Consider the following 18,097-nt stretch of genomic DNA (forward strand, 5'->3'; position numbering starts at 1 on the left):
TGTGTATGTAACATGATGAATATTGCATGCAGAGTTTGTCCAATCTTTCTCCTAGACACAGGATGAGAGGTGCATCAGCTGCAATTGTGAACACCATCGACTTGTATCACATTGATGGGATTCAAAGTGCTGTCAAAATAGTAGAGTCTCACATCTAAATGCTATATGTTAATATTAGCATACTGGTCTGCTGTCTAAACACTTCAGTGTTGTGGTATTCATTGGCTGACACTTTTGGAATTTATTTAGGTAACTGTATGTAATGGCAGATAACCAGACATGTGGGAAAATACTTTGTGGGTCACACCAGTGAAATTTGTACATGACATGCTGATGCACCACAGATTTGCAGTAATAGTTGGTTTTTAGGTGAAGGGCAGTGGCTTATTACACAGGCAGATATGCTTCAGTTAAGAACCTGATGAGGTGTCACCTGCAGTCTGTATTATGAGGCTGCAGCTGGATAGCAAGGCCACTAGGAAAGTTACTTGAAACATAATGTTAAATAAACTTCCTGTAAAGGGGTAGCTTGCACACTTAATGATGAAAGATACACCTTCCTTCACATGTTTGTTTATGCTGCTCAAACAATTATGGCATCAGCTGCAGCCATGAAGATGAATAAAGATAAATATTGTGGGTCTGTGTGCAGACAGTATGTGATAGTGGCTTACAGGCACCAGAAGCTTTGTAGGCGTTAGAGAAAAATAAATATTAGGTAATGCAAGCTAATTTTAGAGCGCTAGAGTGTATTTAAGCAGTAGTCTAAGTGAAAGTATGTGAGTGAGAAAGATTTGGAACATGCAGCTATCTTGTGTAAAGTTGGTGTAAGGTTTCCAAATGTTGTGTGTGGCAGTAGGTGTGTGTTATGAAATGACATGATTGAGACAGTAGCAAGAGATGCTGTGACAACTGAGTGTGATACTGAGGAAGAGAAGAGGCTTTTGCCTGTGCTAGGCTTAGCCTGGCTGTGATTTGTGTTGAAGGGGTGCTAGTGACATGTACTTGTGGTTTTGGTGTGCTTGCTGACTTGTTATTAGAGTGACATTTTAGATGTGCATTGGTGATGTAAGGGATAGGTTTATTGCCAGTTTTGTCATGTTCTGTTGTGAATGAAAGAAAGTGGAGGAGAACTGCGTAAATGGAGAGCATAGTTTGTGACAAGTGGGTGCAGATATGAAGCGAAACTTGTGTAGTTGGCTGATGGTATTAGCAGCTGATGTGAGGCATGAGAGAGTGAGATTGCGAAAAAAAATGTGGAACGCTTCACGATTTTGCGTGTCATCCTTGCGCAGGGGCCATGCTAATCTTCTCTGTATCGTTCCAATTTTAGTATATGTACCGCCGAAGCGAGTACATTCCAAGAGCCCTCTGAAATTGTATATATAGTTATGGCGTCGCGTCAAACATGGTTCGGCTTGGACGTAGGTTTACACAGCTCTGGCGAGGAACACAAGGCCTGCCGAGTGCTAATTTGTGAACTAATTACTGCGAGGTGTCGTTCTTAGTAAGTGGCAGCTCTGTCAACTGTAGATTTGGCAGTTTTGGGTGTAAAACTTAGATCGTAGAGTCGTTTGCTCTCGCACCATCCACCCAGAGCAGCAGCAGTTTCACACAGCTGCCGCTAGGCGGCAGCAAGACGTGTTGGCAGCTATTGTCGCCATGTTCTCACATCCCGAGTTTAGTGTCTTATAGGCATACGTATGAAACACACTTCTCTAATGTGTGGGATAAATGACTCTGACTGGAGCAGGTAGCAGGTCTTCAAGACTCTCAAAACAAGCTAATATTTTGGCCGAAGTGTCTTCACTGCTAACACAAATTGCATTACTCTTGCAGTGGTACTTTCTTACGATACCTATCGATTTAATTACAGAGTGCTCATATGCAATGCAACTTTTAACTCACACATCAAGTACAACACAAGAAGACACAGCCTGTGACCATGTAAATTACTGAGGAACTCCACAGAGACCAAGCATTGTTCTATTCATCCAATGGCGCCAGAAGACAATAGTGACTGCAAGAAGAGACACAGTAGCCTCACAAACCATTAAAAACAGCATTCGTATTGCACACTTTGAAACACAGCAGTGTAGGTCATTACTAGGGCATGGATGGGTTAATGCGACTTGTGTGAGATAGTAGTAGGAATGATGGACATAGTTCCGTTTTCAGTACAATACCAGGTGATATATTTGTGTTGATCCAGGTGTACACAGGGCAGGTCTACTTGACAACAGTGAAACACTGTGATTGAGGTGTGTGAATGAGCCTAAAATATCGAGGGGACATGTGGTAAGAGAAACCAGGTTAGCATTGTGTTAGTAGCTGTAGTTATGTTCCTGTGAAATGTCAATCAGCTCTAATCCAGGTTGGTGAATGTTGTTATTGCAGGAAGAATTGCTAGTGCAGAACAAAGAGTGATAGATTTAGTATTTGAAAGCAGTTAATAACTGAGTAGCTACTGGTGTCATGTGACACAAACTGGTTTGTGATGTAGTTGTCTATTCCTGAAATCTTGAAGCTTGCTAGTGTTTTGTGTCTTGACTGGCTCTGTATCTGCTTATGTGGTAGAGCTTCTGTGTATGTAACATGATGAATATTGCATGCAGAGTTTGTCCAATCTTTCTCCTAGACACAGGATGAGAGGTGCATCAGCTGCAATTGTGAACACCATCGACTTGTATCACATTGATGGGATTCAAAGTGCTGTCAAAATAGTAGAGTCTCACATCTAAATGCTATATGTTAATATTAGCATACTGGTCTGCTGTCTAAACACTTCAGTGTTGTGGTATTCATTGGCTGACACTTTTGGAATTTATTTAGGTAACTGTATGTAATGGCAGATAACCAGACATGTGGGAAAATACTTTGTGGGTCACACCAGTGAAATTTGTACATGACATGCTGATGCACCACAGATTTGCAGTAATAGTTGGTTTTTAGGTGAAGGGCAGTGGCTTATTACACAGGCAGATATGCTTCAGTTAAGAACCTGATGAGGTGTCACCTGCAGTCTGTATTATGAGGCTGCAGCTGGATAGCAAGGCCACTAGGAAAGTTACTTGAAACATAATGTTAAATAAACTTCCTGTAAAGGGGTAGCTTGCACACTTAATGATGAAAGATACACCTTCCTTCACATGTTTGTTTATGCTGCTCAAACAATTATGGCATCAGCTGCAGCCATGAAGATGAATAAAGATAAATATTGTGGGTCTGTGTGCAGACAGTATGTGATAGTGGCTTACAGGCACCAGAAGCTTTGTAGGCGTTAGAGAAAAATAAATATTAGGTAATGCAAGCTAATTTTAGAGCGCTAGAGTGTATTTAAGCAGTAGTCTAAGTGAAAGTATGTGAGTGAGAAAGATTTGGAACATGCAGCTATCTTGTGTAAAGTTGGTGTAAGGTTTCCAAATGTTGTGTGTGGCAGTAGGTGTGTGTTATGAAATGACATGATTGAGACAGTAGCAAGAGATGCTGTGACAACTGAGTGTGATACTGAGGAAGAGAAGAGGCTTTTGCCTGTGCTAGGCTTAGCCTGGCTGTGATTTGTGTTGAAGGGGTGCTAGTGACATGTACTTGTGGTTTTGGTGTGCTTGCTGACTTGTTATTAGAGTGACATTTTAGATGTGCATTGGTGATGTAAGGGATAGGTTTATTGCCAGTTTTGTCATGTTCTGTTGTGAATGAAAGAAAGTGGAGGAGAACTGCGTAAATGGAGAGCATAGTTTGTGACAAGTGGGTGCAGATATGAAGCGAAACTTGTGTAGTTGGCTGATGGTATTAGCAGCTGATGTGAGGCATGAGAGAGTGAGATTGCGAAAAAAAATGTGGAACGCTTCACGATTTTGCGTGTCATCCTTGCGCAGGGGCCATGCTAATCTTCTCTGTATCGTTCCAATTTTAGTATATGTACCGCCGAAGCGAGTACGTTCGAGGAGCCCTCTGAAATTGTATATATAGTTATGGCGTCGCGTCAAACATGGTTCGGCTTGGACGTAAGTTTACACAGCTCTGGCGAGGAACACAAGGCCTGCCGAGTGCTAATTTGTGAACTAATTACTGCGAGGTGTCGTTCTTAGTAAGTGGCAGCTCTGTCAACTGTAGATTTGGCAGTTTTGGGTGTAAAACTTAGATCGTAGAGTCGTTTGCTCTCGCACCATCCACCCAGAGCAGCAGCAGTTTCACACAGCTGCCGCTAGGCGGCAGCAAGACGTGTTGGCAGCTATTGTCGCCATGTTCTCACATCCCGAGTTTAGTGTCTTATAGGCATACGTATGAAACACACTTCTCTAATGTGTGGGATAAATGACTCTGACTGGAGCAGGTAGCAGGTCTTCAAGACTCTCAAAACAAGCTAATATTTTGGCCGAAGTGTCTTCACTGCTAACACAAATTGCATTACTCTTGCAGTGGTACTTTCTTACGATACCTATCGATTTAATTACAGAGTGCTCATATGCAATGCAACTTTTAACTCACACATCAAGTACAACACAAGAAGACACAGCCTGTGACCATGTAAATTACTGAGGAACTCCACAGAGACCAAGCATTGTTCTATTCATCCAATGGCGCCAGAAGACAATAGTGACTGCAAGAAGAGACACAGTAGCCTCACAAACCATTAAAAACAGCATTCGTATTGCACACTTTGAAACACAGCAGTGTAGGTCATTACTAGGGCATGGATGGGTTAATGCGACTTGTGTGAGATAGTAGTAGGAATGATGGACATAGTTCCGTTTTCAGTACAATACCAGGTGATATATTTGTGTTGATCCAGGTGTACACAGGGCAGGTCTACTTGACAACAGTGAAACACTGTGATTGAGGTGTGTGAATGAGCCTAAAATATCGAGGGGACATGTGGTAAGAGAAACCAGGTTAGCATTGTGTTAGTAGCTGTAGTTATGTTCCTGTGAAATGTCAATCAGCTCTAATCCAGGTTGGTGAATGTTGTTATTGCAGGAAGAATTGCTAGTGCAGAACAAAGAGTGATAGATTTAGTATTTGAAAGCAGTTAATAACTGAGTAGCTACTGGTGTCATGTGACACAAACTGGTTTGTGATGTAGTTGTCTATTCCTGAAATCTTGAAGCTTGCTAGTGTTTTGTGTCTTGACTGGCTCTGTATCTGCTTATGTGGTAGAGCTTCTGTGTATGTAACATGATGAATATTGCATGCAGAGTTTGTCCAATCTTTCTCCTAGACACAGGATGAGAGGTGCATCAGCTGCAATTGTGAACACCATCGACTTGTATCACATTGATGGGATTCAAAGTGCTGTCAAAATAGTAGAGTCTCACATCTAAATGCTATATGTTAATATTAGCATACTGGTCTGCTGTCTAAACACTTCAGTGTTGTGGTATTCATTGGCTGACACTTTTGGAATTTATTTAGGTAACTGTATGTAATGGCAGATAACCAGACATGTGGGAAAATACTTTGTGGGTCACACCAGTGAAATTTGTACATGACATGCTGATGCACCACAGATTTGCAGTAATAGTTGGTTTTTAGGTGAAGGGCAGTGGCTTATTACACAGGCAGATATGCTTCAGTTAAGAACCTGATGAGGTGTCACCTGCAGTCTGTATTATGAGGCTGCAGCTGGATAGCAAGGCCACTAGGAAAGTTACTTGAAACATAATGTTAAATAAACTTCCTGTAAAGGGGTAGCTTGCACACTTAATGATGAAAGATACACCTTCCTTCACATGTTTGTTTATGCTGCTCAAACAATTATGGCATCAGCTGCAGCCATGAAGATGAATAAAGATAAATATTGTGGGTCTGTGTGCAGACAGTATGTGATAGTGGCTTACAGGCACCAGAAGCTTTGTAGGCGTTAGAGAAAAATAAATATTAGGTAATGCAAGCTAATTTTAGAGCGCTAGAGTGTATTTAAGCAGTAGTCTAAGTGAAAGTATGTGAGTGAGAAAGATTTGGAACATGCAGCTATCTTGTGTAAAGTTGGTGTAAGGTTTCCAAATGTTGTGTGTGGCAGTAGGTGTGTGTTATGAAATGACATGATTGAGACAGTAGCAAGAGATGCTGTGACAACTGAGTGTGATACTGAGGAAGAGAAGAGGCTTTTGCCTGTGCTAGGCTTAGCCTGGCTGTGATTTGTGTTGAAGGGGTGCTAGTGACATGTACTTGTGGTTTTGGTGTGCTTGCTGACTTGTTATTAGAGTGACATTTTAGATGTGCATTGGTGATGTAAGGGATAGGTTTATTGCCAGTTTTGTCATGTTCTGTTGTGAATGAAAGAAAGTGGAGGAGAACTGCGTAAATGGAGAGCATAGTTTGTGACAAGTGGGTGCAGATATGAAGCGAAACTTGTGTAGTTGGCTGATGGTATTAGCAGCTGATGTGAGGCATGAGAGAGTGAGATTGCGAAAAAAAATGTGGAACGCTTCACGATTTTGCGTGTCATCCTTGCGCAGGGGCCATGCTAATCTTCTCTGTATCGTTCCAATTTTAGTATATGTACCGCCGAAGCGAGTACATTCCAAGAGCCCTCTGAAATTGTATATATAGTTATGGCGTCGCGTCAAACATGGTTCGGCTTGGACGTAGGTTTACACAGCTCTGGCGAGGAACACAAGGCCTGCCGAGTGCTAATTTGTGAACTAATTACTGCGAGGTGTCGTTCTTAGTAAGTGGCAGCTCTGTCAACTGTAGATTTGGCAGTTTTGGGTGTAAAACTTAGATCGTAGAGTCGTTTGCTCTCGCACCATCCACCCAGAGCAGCAGCAGTTTCACACAGCTGCCGCTAGGCGGCAGCAAGACGTGTTGGCAGCTATTGTCGCCATGTTCTCACATCCCGAGTTTAGTGTCTTATAGGCATACGTATGAAACACACTTCTCTAATGTGTGGGATAAATGACTCTGACTGGAGCAGGTAGCAGGTCTTCAAGACTCTCAAAACAAGCTAATATTTTGGCCGAAGTGTCTTCACTGCTAACACAAATTGCATTACTCTTGCAGTGGTACTTTCTTACGATACCTATCGATTTAATTACAGAGTGCTCATATGCAATGCAACTTTTAACTCACACATCAAGTACAACACAAGAAGACACAGCCTGTGACCATGTAAATTACTGAGGAACTCCACAGAGACCAAGCATTGTTCTATTCATCCAATGGCGCCAGAAGACAATAGTGACTGCAAGAAGAGACACAGTAGCCTCACAAACCATTAAAAACAGCATTCGTATTGCACACTTTGAAACACAGCAGTGTAGGTCATTACTAGGGCATGGATGGGTTAATGCGACTTGTGTGAGATAGTAGTAGGAATGATGGACATAGTTCCGTTTTCAGTACAATACCAGGTGATATATTTGTGTTGATCCAGGTGTACACAGGGCAGGTCTACTTGACAACAGTGAAACACTGTGATTGAGGTGTGTGAATGAGCCTAAAATATCGAGGGGACATGTGGTAAGAGAAACCAGGTTAGCATTGTGTTAGTAGCTGTAGTTATGTTCCTGTGAAATGTCAATCAGCTCTAATCCAGGTTGGTGAATGTTGTTATTGCAGGAAGAATTGCTAGTGCAGAACAAAGAGTGATAGATTTAGTATTTGAAAGCAGTTAATAACTGAGTAGCTACTGGTGTCATGTGACACAAACTGGTTTGTGATGTAGTTGTCTATTCCTGAAATCTTGAAGCTTGCTAGTGTTTTGTGTCTTGACTGGCTCTGTATCTGCTTATGTGGTAGAGCTTCTGTGTATGTAACATGATGAATATTGCATGCAGAGTTTGTCCAATCTTTCTCCTAGACACAGGATGAGAGGTGCATCAGCTGCAATTGTGAACACCATCGACTTGTATCACATTGATGGGATTCAAAGTGCTGTCAAAATAGTAGAGTCTCACATCTAAATGCTATATGTTAATATTAGCATACTGGTCTGCTGTCTAAACACTTCAGTGTTGTGGTATTCATTGGCTGACACTTTTGGAATTTATTTAGGTAACTGTATGTAATGGCAGATAACCAGACATGTGGGAAAATACTTTGTGGGTCACACCAGTGAAATTTGTACATGACATGCTGATGCACCACAGATTTGCAGTAATAGTTGGTTTTTAGGTGAAGGGCAGTGGCTTATTACACAGGCAGATATGCTTCAGTTAAGAACCTGATGAGGTGTCACCTGCAGTCTGTATTATGAGGCTGCAGCTGGATAGCAAGGCCACTAGGAAAGTTACTTGAAACATAATGTTAAATAAACTTCCTGTAAAGGGGTAGCTTGCACACTTAATGATGAAAGATACACCTTCCTTCACATGTTTGTTTATGCTGCTCAAACAATTATGGCATCAGCTGCAGCCATGAAGATGAATAAAGATAAATATTGTGGGTCTGTGTGCAGACAGTATGTGATAGTGGCTTACAGGCACCAGAAGCTTTGTAGGCGTTAGAGAAAAATAAATATTAGGTAATGCAAGCTAATTTTAGAGCGCTAGAGTGTATTTAAGCAGTAGTCTAAGTGAAAGTATGTGAGTGAGAAAGATTTGGAACATGCAGCTATCTTGTGTAAAGTTGGTGTAAGGTTTCCAAATGTTGTGTGTGGCAGTAGGTGTGTGTTATGAAATGACATGATTGAGACAGTAGCAAGAGATGCTGTGACAACTGAGTGTGATACTGAGGAAGAGAAGAGGCTTTTGCCTGTGCTAGGCTTAGCCTGGCTGTGATTTGTGTTGAAGGGGTGCTAGTGACATGTACTTGTGGTTTTGGTGTGCTTGCTGACTTGTTATTAGAGTGACATTTTAGATGTGCATTGGTGATGTAAGGGATAGGTTTATTGCCAGTTTTGTCATGTTCTGTTGTGAATGAAAGAAAGTGGAGGAGAACTGCGTAAATGGAGAGCATAGTTTGTGACAAGTGGGTGCAGATATGAAGCGAAACTTGTGTAGTTGGCTGATGGTATTAGCAGCTGATGTGAGGCATGAGAGAGTGAGATTGCGAAAAAAAATGTGGAACGCTTCACGATTTTGCGTGTCATCCTTGCGCAGGGGCCATGCTAATCTTCTGTGTATCGTTCCAATTTTAGTATATGTACCGCCGAAGCGAGTACATTCCAAGAGCCCTCTGAAATTGTATATTTAGTTATGGCGTCGCGTCAAACATGGTTCGGCTTGGACGTAGGTTTACACAGCTCTGGCGAGGAACACAAGGCCTGCCGAGTGCTAATTTGTGAACTAATTACTGCGAGGTGTCGTTCTTAGTAAGTGGCAGCTCTGTCAACTGTAGATTTGGCAGTTTTGGGTGTAAAACTTAGATCGTAGAGTCGTTTGCTCTCGCACCATCCACCCAGAGCAGCAGCAGTTTCACACAGCTGCCGCTAGGCGGCAGCAAGACGTGTTGGCAGCTATTGTCGCCATGTTCTCACATCCCGAGTTTAGTGTCTTATAGGCATACGTATGAAACACACTTCTCTAATGTGTGGGATAAATGACTCTGACTGGAGCAGGTAGCAGGTCTTCAAGACTCTCAAAACAAGCTAATATTTTGGCCGAAGTGTCTTCACTGCTAACACAAATTGCATTACTCTTGCAGTGGTACTTTCTTACGATACCTATCGATTTAATTACAGAGTGCTCATATGCAATGCAACTTTTAACTCACACATCAAGTACAACACAAGAAGACACAGCCTGTGACCATGTAAATTACTGAGGAAGTCCACAGAGACCAAGCATGGTTCTATTCATCCAATGGCGCCAGAAGACAATAGTGACTGCAAGAAGAGACACAGTAGCCTCACAAACCATTAAAAACAGCATTCGTATTGCACACTTTGAAACACAGCAGTGTAGGTCATTACTAGGGCATGGATGGGTTAATGCGACTTGTGTGAGATAGTAGTAGGAATGATGGACATAGTTCCGTTTTCAGTACAATACCAGGTGATATATTTGTGTTGATCCAGGTGTACACAGGGCAGGTCTACTTGACAACAGTGAAACACTGTGATTGAGGTGTGTGAATGAGCCTAAAATATCGAGGGGACATGTGGTAAGAGAAACCAGGTTAGCATTGTGTTAGTAGCTGTAGTTATGTTCCTGTGAAATGTCAATCAGCTCTAATCCAGGTTGGTGAATGTTGTTATTGCAGGAAGAATTGCTAGTGCAGAACAAAGAGTGATAGATTTAGTATTTGAAAGCAGTTAATAACTGAGTAGCTACTGGTGTCATGTGACACAAACTGGTTTGTGATGTAGTTGTCTATTCCTGAAATCTTGAAGCTTGCTAGTGTTTTGTGTCTTGACTGGCTCTGTATCTGCTTATGTGGTAGAGCTTCTGTGTATGTAACATGATGAATATTGCATGCAGAGTTTGTCCAATCTTTCTCCTAGACACAGGATGAGAGGTGCATCAGCTGCAATTGTGAACACCATCGACTTGTATCACATTGATGGGATTCAAAGTGCTGTCAAAATAGTAGAGTCTCACATCTAAATGCTATATGTTAATATTAGCATACTGGTCTGCTGTCTAAACACTTCAGTGTTGTGGTATTCATTGGCTGACACTTTTGGAATTTATTTAGGTAACTGTATGTAATGGCAGATAACCAGACATGTGGGAAAATACTTTGTGGGTCACACCAGTGAAATTTGTACATGACATGCTGATGCACCACAGATTTGCAGTAATAGTTGGTTTTTAGGTGAAGGGCAGTGGCTTATTACACAGGCAGATATGCTTCAGTTAAGAACCTGATGAGGTGTCACCTGCAGTCTGTATTATGAGGCTGCAGCTGGATAGCAAGGCCACTAGGAAAGTTACTTGAAACATAATGTTAAATAAACTTCCTGTAAAGGGGTAGCTTGCACACTTAATGATGAAAGATACACCTTCCTTCACATGTTTGTTTATGCTGCTCAAACAATTATGGCATCAGCTGCAGCCATGAAGATGAATAAAGATAAATATTGTAGGTCTGTGTGCAGACAGTATGTGATAGTGGCTTACAGGCACCAGAAGCTTTGTAGGCGTTAGAGAAAAATAAATATTAGGTAATGCAAGCTAATTTTAGAGCGCTAGAGTGTATTTAAGCAGTAGTCTAAGTGAAAGTATGTGAGTGAGAAAGATTTGGAACATGCAGCTATCTTGTGTAAAGTTGGTGTAAGGTTTCCAAATGTTGTGTGTGGCAGTAGGTGTGTGTTATGAAATGACATGATTGAGACAGTAGCAAGAGATGCTGTGACAGCTGAGTGTGATACTGAGGAAGAGAAGAGGCTTTTGCCTGTGCTAGGCTTAGCCTGGCTGTGATTTGTGTTGAAGGGGTGCTAGTGACATGTACTTGTGGTTTTGGTGTGCTTGCTGACTTGTTATTAGAGTGACATTTTAGATGTGCATTGGTGATGTAAGGGATAGGTTTATTGCCAGTTTTGTCATGTTCTGTTGTGAATGAAAGAAAGTGGAGGAGAACTGCGTAAATGGAGAGCATAGTTTGTGACAAGTGGGTGCAGATATGAAGCGAAACTTGTGTAGTTGGCTGATGGTATTAGCAGCTGATGTGAGGCATGAGAGAGTGAGACTGCGGAAAAAAAACGTGGAACGCTTCACCATTTTACGTGTCATCCTTGCGCAGAGGCCATGCTAATCTTCTCTGTATCGTTCCAATTTTAGTATATGTACCGCCGAAGCGAGTACATTCCAAGAGCCTTCTGAAATTGTATATATAGTTATGGCGTCGCGTCAAACATGGTTCGGCTTGGACGTAGGTTTACACAGCTCTGGCGAGGAACACAAGGCCTGCCGAGTGCTAATTTGTGAACTAATTACTGCGAGGTGTCGTTCTTAGTAAGTGGCAGCTCTGTCAACTGTAGATTTGGCAGTTTTGGGTGTAAAACTTAGATCGTAGAGTCGTTTGCTCTCGCACCATCCACCCAGAGCAGCAGCAGTTTCACACAGCTGCCGCTAGGCGGCAGCAAGACGTGTTGGCAGCTATTGTCGCCATGTTCTCACATCCCGAGTTTAGTGTCTTATAGGCATACGTATGAAACACACTTCTCTAATGTGTGGGATAAATGACTCTGACTGGAGCAGGTAGCAGGTCTTCAAGACTCTCAAAACAAGCGAATATTTTGGCCAAACTGTCTTCACTGCTAACACAAATTGCATTACTCTTGCAGTGGTACTTTCTTACGATAACTATCGATTTAATTACAGAGTGCTCATATGCAATGCAACTTTTAACTCACACATCAAGTACAACACAAGAAGACACAGCCTGTGACCATGTAAATTACTGAGGAACTCCACAGAGACCAAGCATGGTTCTATTCATCCAATGGCGCCAGAAGACAATAGTGACTGCAAGAAGAGACACAGTAGCCTCACGAACCATTAAAAACAGCATTCGTATTGCACACTTTGAAACACAGCAGTGTAGGTCATTGCCAGGGCATGGATGGGTTAATGCGACTTGTGTGAGATAGTAGTAGGAATGATGGACATAGTTCCGTTTTCAGTACAATACCAGGTGATATATTTGTGTTGATCCAGGTGTACACAGGGCAGGTCTACTTGACAACAGTGAAACACTGTGATTGAGGTGTGTGAATGAGCCTAAAATATAGAGGGGACATGTGGTAAGAGAAACCAGGTTAGCATTGTGTTAGTAGCTGTAGTTATGTTCCTGTGAAATGTCAATCAGCTGTAATCCAGGTTGGTGAATGTTGTTATTGCAGGAAGAATTGCTAGTGCAGAACAAAGAGAGATAGATTTAGTATTTGAAAGCAGTTAATAACTGAGTAGCTACTGGTGTCATGTGACACAAACTGGTTTGTGATGTAGTTGTCTATTCCTGAAATCTTGAAGCTTGCTAGTGTTTTGTGTCTTGACTGGCTCTGTATCTGCTTATGTGGTAGAGCTTCTGTGTATGTAACATGATGAATATTGCATGCAGAGTTTGTCAAATCTTTCTCCTAGACACAGGATGAGAGGTGCATCAGCTGCAATTGTGAACACCATCGACTTGTATCACATTGATGGGATTCAAAGTGCTGTCAAAATAGTAGAGTCTCACATCTAAATGCTATATGTTAATATTAGCATACTGGTCTGCTGTCTAAACACTTTAGTGTTGTGGTATTCATTGGCTGACACTTTTGGAATTTATTTAGGTAACTGTATGTAATGGCAGATTGCCAGACATGTGGGAAAATACTTTGTGGGTCACACCAGTGAAATTTGTACATGACATGCTGATGCACCACAGATTTGCAGTAACACGCGATCTAGTGTTGAAGGGCAGTGGCTTATTACACAGGCAGATATGCTTCAGTTAAGAACCTGATGAGGTGTCACCTGCAGTCTGTATTATGGGGCTGCAGCTGGATAGCAAGGCCACTAGGAAAGTTACTTGAAACAGAATGTTAAATAAACTTCCTGTAAAGGGGTAGCTTGCACACTTAATCATGAAAGATACACCTTCCTTCACATGTTTGTTTATGCTGCTCAAACAATTATGGCATCAGCTGCAGCCATGAAGATGAATAAAGATAAATATTGTGGGTCTGTGTGCAGACAGTATGTGATAGTGGCTTACAGGCACCACAAGCTTTGTAGGGGTTAGAGAAAAATAAATATTAGGTAATGCAAGCTAACTTTAGAGCGCTAGAGTGTATTTAAGCAGTAGTCTAAGTGAAAGTATGTGAGTGAGAAAGATTTGGAACATGCAGCTATCTTGTGTAAAGTTGGTGTAAGGTTTCCAAATGTTGTGTGTGGCAGTAGGTGTGTGTTATGAAATGACATGATTGAGACAGTGGCAAGAGATGCTGTGACAGCTGAGTGTGATACTGAGGAAGAGAAGAGGCTTTTGCCTGTGCTAGGCTTAGCCTGGCTGTGATTTGTGTTGAAGGGGTGCTAGTGACATGTACTTGTGGTTTTGGTGTGCTTGCTGACTTGTTATTAGAGTGACATTTTAGATGTGCATTGGTGATGTAAGGGATAGGTTTATTGCCAGTTTTGTCATGTTCTGTTGTGAATGAAAGAAAGTGGAGGAGAACTGCGTAAATGGAGAGCATAGTTTGTGACAAGTGGGTGCAGATATGAAGCGAAACTTGTGTAGTTGGCTGATGGTATTAGCAGCTGATGTGAGGCATGAGAGAGTGAGATTGCGAAAAAAATGTGGAACGCTTCACGATTTTGCGTGTCATCCTTGCACAGGGGCCATGCTAATCTTCTCTGTATCGTTCCAATTTTAGTATATGTACCGCCGAAGCGAGTACATTCCAAGAGCCCTCTGAAATTGTATATTTAGTTATGGCGTCGCGTCAAACATGGTTCGGCTTGGACGTAGGTTTACACAGCTCTGGCGAGGAACACAAGGCCTGCCGAGTGCTAATTTGTGAACTAATTACTGCGAGGTGTCGTTCTTAGTAAGTGGCAGCTCTGTCAACTGTAGATTTGGCAGTTTTGGGTGTAAAACTTAGATCGTAGAGTCGTTTGCTCTCGCACCATCCACCCAGAGCAGCAGCAGTTTCACACAGCTGCCGCTAGGCGGCAGCAAGACGTGTTGGCAGCTATTGTCGCCATGTTCTCACATCCCGAGTTTAGTGTCTTATAGGCATACGTATGAAACACACTTCTCTAATGTGTGGGATAAATGACTCTGACTGGAGCAGGTAGCAGGTCTTCAAGACTCTCAAAACAAGCGAATATTTTGGCCAAACTGTCTTCACTGCTGAACAAATTGCATTACTCTTGCAGTGGTACTTTCTTACGATACCTATCGATTTAATTACAGAGTGCTCATATGCAATGCAACTTTTAACTCACACATCAAGTACAACACAAGAAGACACAGCCTGTGACCATGTAAATTACTGAGGAACTCCACAGAGACGAAGCATGGTTCTATTCATCCAATGGCGCCAGAAGACAATAGTGACTGCAAGAAGAGACACAGTAGCCTCACGAACCATTAAAAACAGCATTCGTATTGCACACTTTGAAACACAGCAGTGTAGGTCATTGCCAGGGCATGGATGGGTTAATGCGACTTGTGTGAGATAGTAGTAGGAATGATGGACATAGTTCCGTTTTCAGTACAATACCAGGTGATATATTTGTGTTGATCCAGGTGTACACAGGGCAGGTCTACTTGACAACAGTGAAACACTGTGATTGAGGTGTGTGAATGAGCCTAAAATATCGAGGGGACATGTGGTAAGAGAAACCAGGTTAGCATTGTGTTAGTAGCTGTAGTTATGTTCCTGTGAAATGTCAATCAGCTCTAATCCAGGTTGGTGAATGTTGTTATTGCAGGAAGAATTGCTAGTGCAGAACAAAGAGTGATAGATTTAGTATTTGAAAGCAGTTAATAACTGAGTAGCTACTGGTGTCATGTGACACAAACTGGTTTGTGATGTAGTTGTCTATTCCTGAAATCTTGAAGCTTGCTAGTGTTTTGTGTCTTGACTGGCTCTGTATCTGCTTATGTGGTAGAGCTTCTGTGTATGTAACATGATGAATATTGCATGCAGAGTTTGTCCAATCTTTCTCCTAGACACAGGATGAGAGGTGCATCAGCTGCAATTGTGAACACCATCGACTTGTATCACATTGATGGGATTCAAAGTGCTGTCAAAATAGTAGAGTCTCACATCTAAATGCTATATGTTAATATTAGCATACTGGTCTGCTGTCTAAACACTTCAGTGTTGTGGTATACATTGGCTGACACTTTTGGAATTTATTTAGGTAACTGTATGTAATGGCAGATTGCCAGACATGTGGGAAAATACTTTGTGGGTCACACCAGTGAAATTTGTACATGACATGCTGATGCACCACAGATTTGCAGTAATAGTTGGTTTTTAGGTGAAGGGCAGTGGCTTATTACACAGGCAGATATGCTTCAGTTAAGAACCTGATGAGGTGTCACCTGCAGTCTGTATTATGAGGCTGCAGCTGGATAGCAAGGCCACTAGGAAAGTTACTTGAAACATAATGTTAAATAAACTTCCTGTAAAGGGGTAGCTTGCACACTTAATGATGAAAGATACACCTTCCTTCACATGTTTGTTTATGCTGCTCAAACAATTATGGCATCAGCTGCAGCCATGAAGATGAATAAAGATAAATATTGTGGGTCTGTGTGCAGACAGTATGTGATAGTGGCTTACAGGCACCAGAAGCTTTGTAGGCGTTAGAGAAAAATAAATATTAGGTAATGCAAGCTAATTTTAGAGCGCTAGAGTGTATTTAAGCAGTAGTCTAAGTGAAAGTATGTGAGTGAGAAAGATTTGGAACATGCAGCTATCTTGTGTAAAGTTGGTGTAAGGTTTCCAAATGTTGTGTGTGGCAGTAGGTGTGTGTTATGAAATGACATGATTGAGACAGTAGCAAGAGATGCTGTGACAGCTGAGTGTGATACTGAGGAAGAGAAGAGGCTTTTGCCTGTGCTAGGCTTAGCCTGGCTGTGATTTGTGTTGAAGGGGTGCTAGTGACATGTACTTGTGGTTTTGGTGTGCTTGCTGACTTGTTATTAGAGTGACATTTTAGATGTGCATTGGTGATGTAAGGGATAGGTTTATTGCCAGTTTTGTCATGGTTTGTTGTGAATGAAAGAAAGTGGAGGAGAACTGCGTAAATGGAGAGCATAGTTTGTGACAAGTGGGTGCAGATATGAAGCGAAACTTGTGTAGTTGGCTGATGGTCTTAGCAGCTGATGTGAGGCATGAGAGATTGAAATTGCGAAAAAAAATGTGGAACGCTTCACGATTTTGCGTGTCATCCTTGCGCAGGGGCCATGCTAATCTTCTCTGTATCGTTCCAATTTTAGTATATGTACCGCCGAAGAGAGTACATTCGAGGAGCCCTCTGAAATTGTATATATATTTATGGCGTCGCGTCAAACATGGTTCGGCTTGGACGTAGGTTTACACAGCTCTGGCGAGGAACACAAGGCCTGCCGAGTGCTAATTTGTGAACTAATTACTGCGAGGTGTCGTTCTTAGTAAGTGGCAGCTCTGTCAACTGTAGATTTGGCAGTTTTGGGTGTAAAACTTAGATCGTAGAGTCGTTTGCTCTCGCACCATCCACCCAGAGCAGCAGCAGTTTCACACAGCTGCCGCTAGGCGGCAGCAAGACGTGTTGGCAGCTATTGTCGCCATGTTCTCACATCCCGAGTTTAGTGTCTTATAGGCATACGTATGAAACACACTTCTCTAATGTGTGGGATGAATGACTCTGACTGGAGCAGGTAGCAGGTCTTCAAGACTCTCAAAACAAGCTAATATTTTGGCCAAACTGTCTTCACTGCTAACACAAATTGCATTACTCTTGCAGTGGTACTTTCTTACGATACCTATCGATTTAATTACAGAGTGCTCATATGCAATGCAACTTTTAACTCACACATCAAGTACAACACAAGAAGACACAGCCTGTGACCATGTAAATTACTGAGGAACTCCACAGAGACCAAGCATGGTTCTATTCATCCAATGGCGCCAGAAGACAATAGTGACTGCAAGAAGAGACACAGTAGCCTCACGAACCATTAAAAACAGCATTCGTATTGCACACTTTGAAACACAGCAGTGTAGGTCATTACTAGGGCATGGATGGGTTAATGCGACTTGTGTGAGATAGTAGTAGGAATGATGGACATCGTTCCGTTTCAGTACAATACCAGGTGATATATTTGTGTTGATCCAGGTGTACACAGGGCAGGTCTACTTGACAACAGTGAAACACTGTGATTGAGGTGTGTGAATGAGCCTAAAATATCGAGGGGACATGTGGTAAGAGAAACCAGGTCAGCATTGTGTTAGTAGCTGTAGTTATGTTCCTGTGAAATGTCAATCAGCTGTAATCCAGGTTGGTGAATGTTGTTATTGCAGGAAGAATTGCTAGTGCAGAACAAAGAGTGATAGATTTAGTATTTGAAAGCAGTTAATAACTGAGTAGCTACTGGTGTCATGTGGCACAAACTGGTTTGTGATGTAGTTGTCTATTCCTGAAATCTTGAAGCTTGCTAGTGTTTTGTGTCTTGACTGGCTCTGTATCTGCTTATGTGGTAGAGCTTCTATGTATGTAACATGATG

General features: G+C 42.0%; 7 non-coding genes across 7 annotated transcripts; all 7 read right to left on the reverse strand.

Moving 5' to 3' along the window:
* Nucleotides 1-1,250: 1,250 nt before the first annotated feature.
* Nucleotides 1,251-1,357, reverse strand: LOC126279540 (U6 spliceosomal RNA). The gene has a single exon (XR_007551014.1). It is a non-coding gene; the product is annotated as a U6 spliceosomal RNA (small nuclear RNA).
* Nucleotides 1,358-3,833: 2,476 nt separating this feature from the next.
* Nucleotides 3,834-3,940, reverse strand: LOC126279541 (U6 spliceosomal RNA). Its single transcript, XR_007551015.1, has one exon. It is a non-coding gene; the product is annotated as a U6 spliceosomal RNA (small nuclear RNA).
* Nucleotides 3,941-6,416: 2,476 nt separating this feature from the next.
* On the reverse strand, nt 6,417-6,523 carry LOC126279542 (U6 spliceosomal RNA). Its single transcript, XR_007551016.1, has one exon. It is a non-coding gene; the product is annotated as a U6 spliceosomal RNA (small nuclear RNA).
* Nucleotides 6,524-8,999: 2,476 nt separating this feature from the next.
* On the reverse strand, nt 9,000-9,106 carry LOC126279710 (U6 spliceosomal RNA). The gene has a single exon (XR_007551174.1). It is a non-coding gene; the product is annotated as a U6 spliceosomal RNA (small nuclear RNA).
* A 2,477-nt stretch (nt 9,107-11,583) lies between these two features.
* LOC126279713 (U6 spliceosomal RNA) lies at nt 11,584-11,690 on the reverse strand. The gene has a single exon (XR_007551177.1). It is a non-coding gene; the product is annotated as a U6 spliceosomal RNA (small nuclear RNA).
* A 2,475-nt stretch (nt 11,691-14,165) lies between these two features.
* On the reverse strand, nt 14,166-14,272 carry LOC126279660 (U6 spliceosomal RNA). The gene has a single exon (XR_007551127.1). It is a non-coding gene; the product is annotated as a U6 spliceosomal RNA (small nuclear RNA).
* A 2,475-nt stretch (nt 14,273-16,747) lies between these two features.
* Nucleotides 16,748-16,854, reverse strand: LOC126279324 (U6 spliceosomal RNA). Its single transcript, XR_007550808.1, has one exon. It is a non-coding gene; the product is annotated as a U6 spliceosomal RNA (small nuclear RNA).
* Between the last annotated feature and the right edge of the window lie 1,243 nt (nt 16,855-18,097).

This window comes from Schistocerca gregaria, chromosome 6 (assembly GCF_023897955.1).
Source record: "Schistocerca gregaria isolate iqSchGreg1 chromosome 6, iqSchGreg1.2, whole genome shotgun sequence".
Lineage (NCBI taxonomy): Eukaryota > Metazoa > Arthropoda > Insecta > Orthoptera > Acrididae > Schistocerca > Schistocerca gregaria.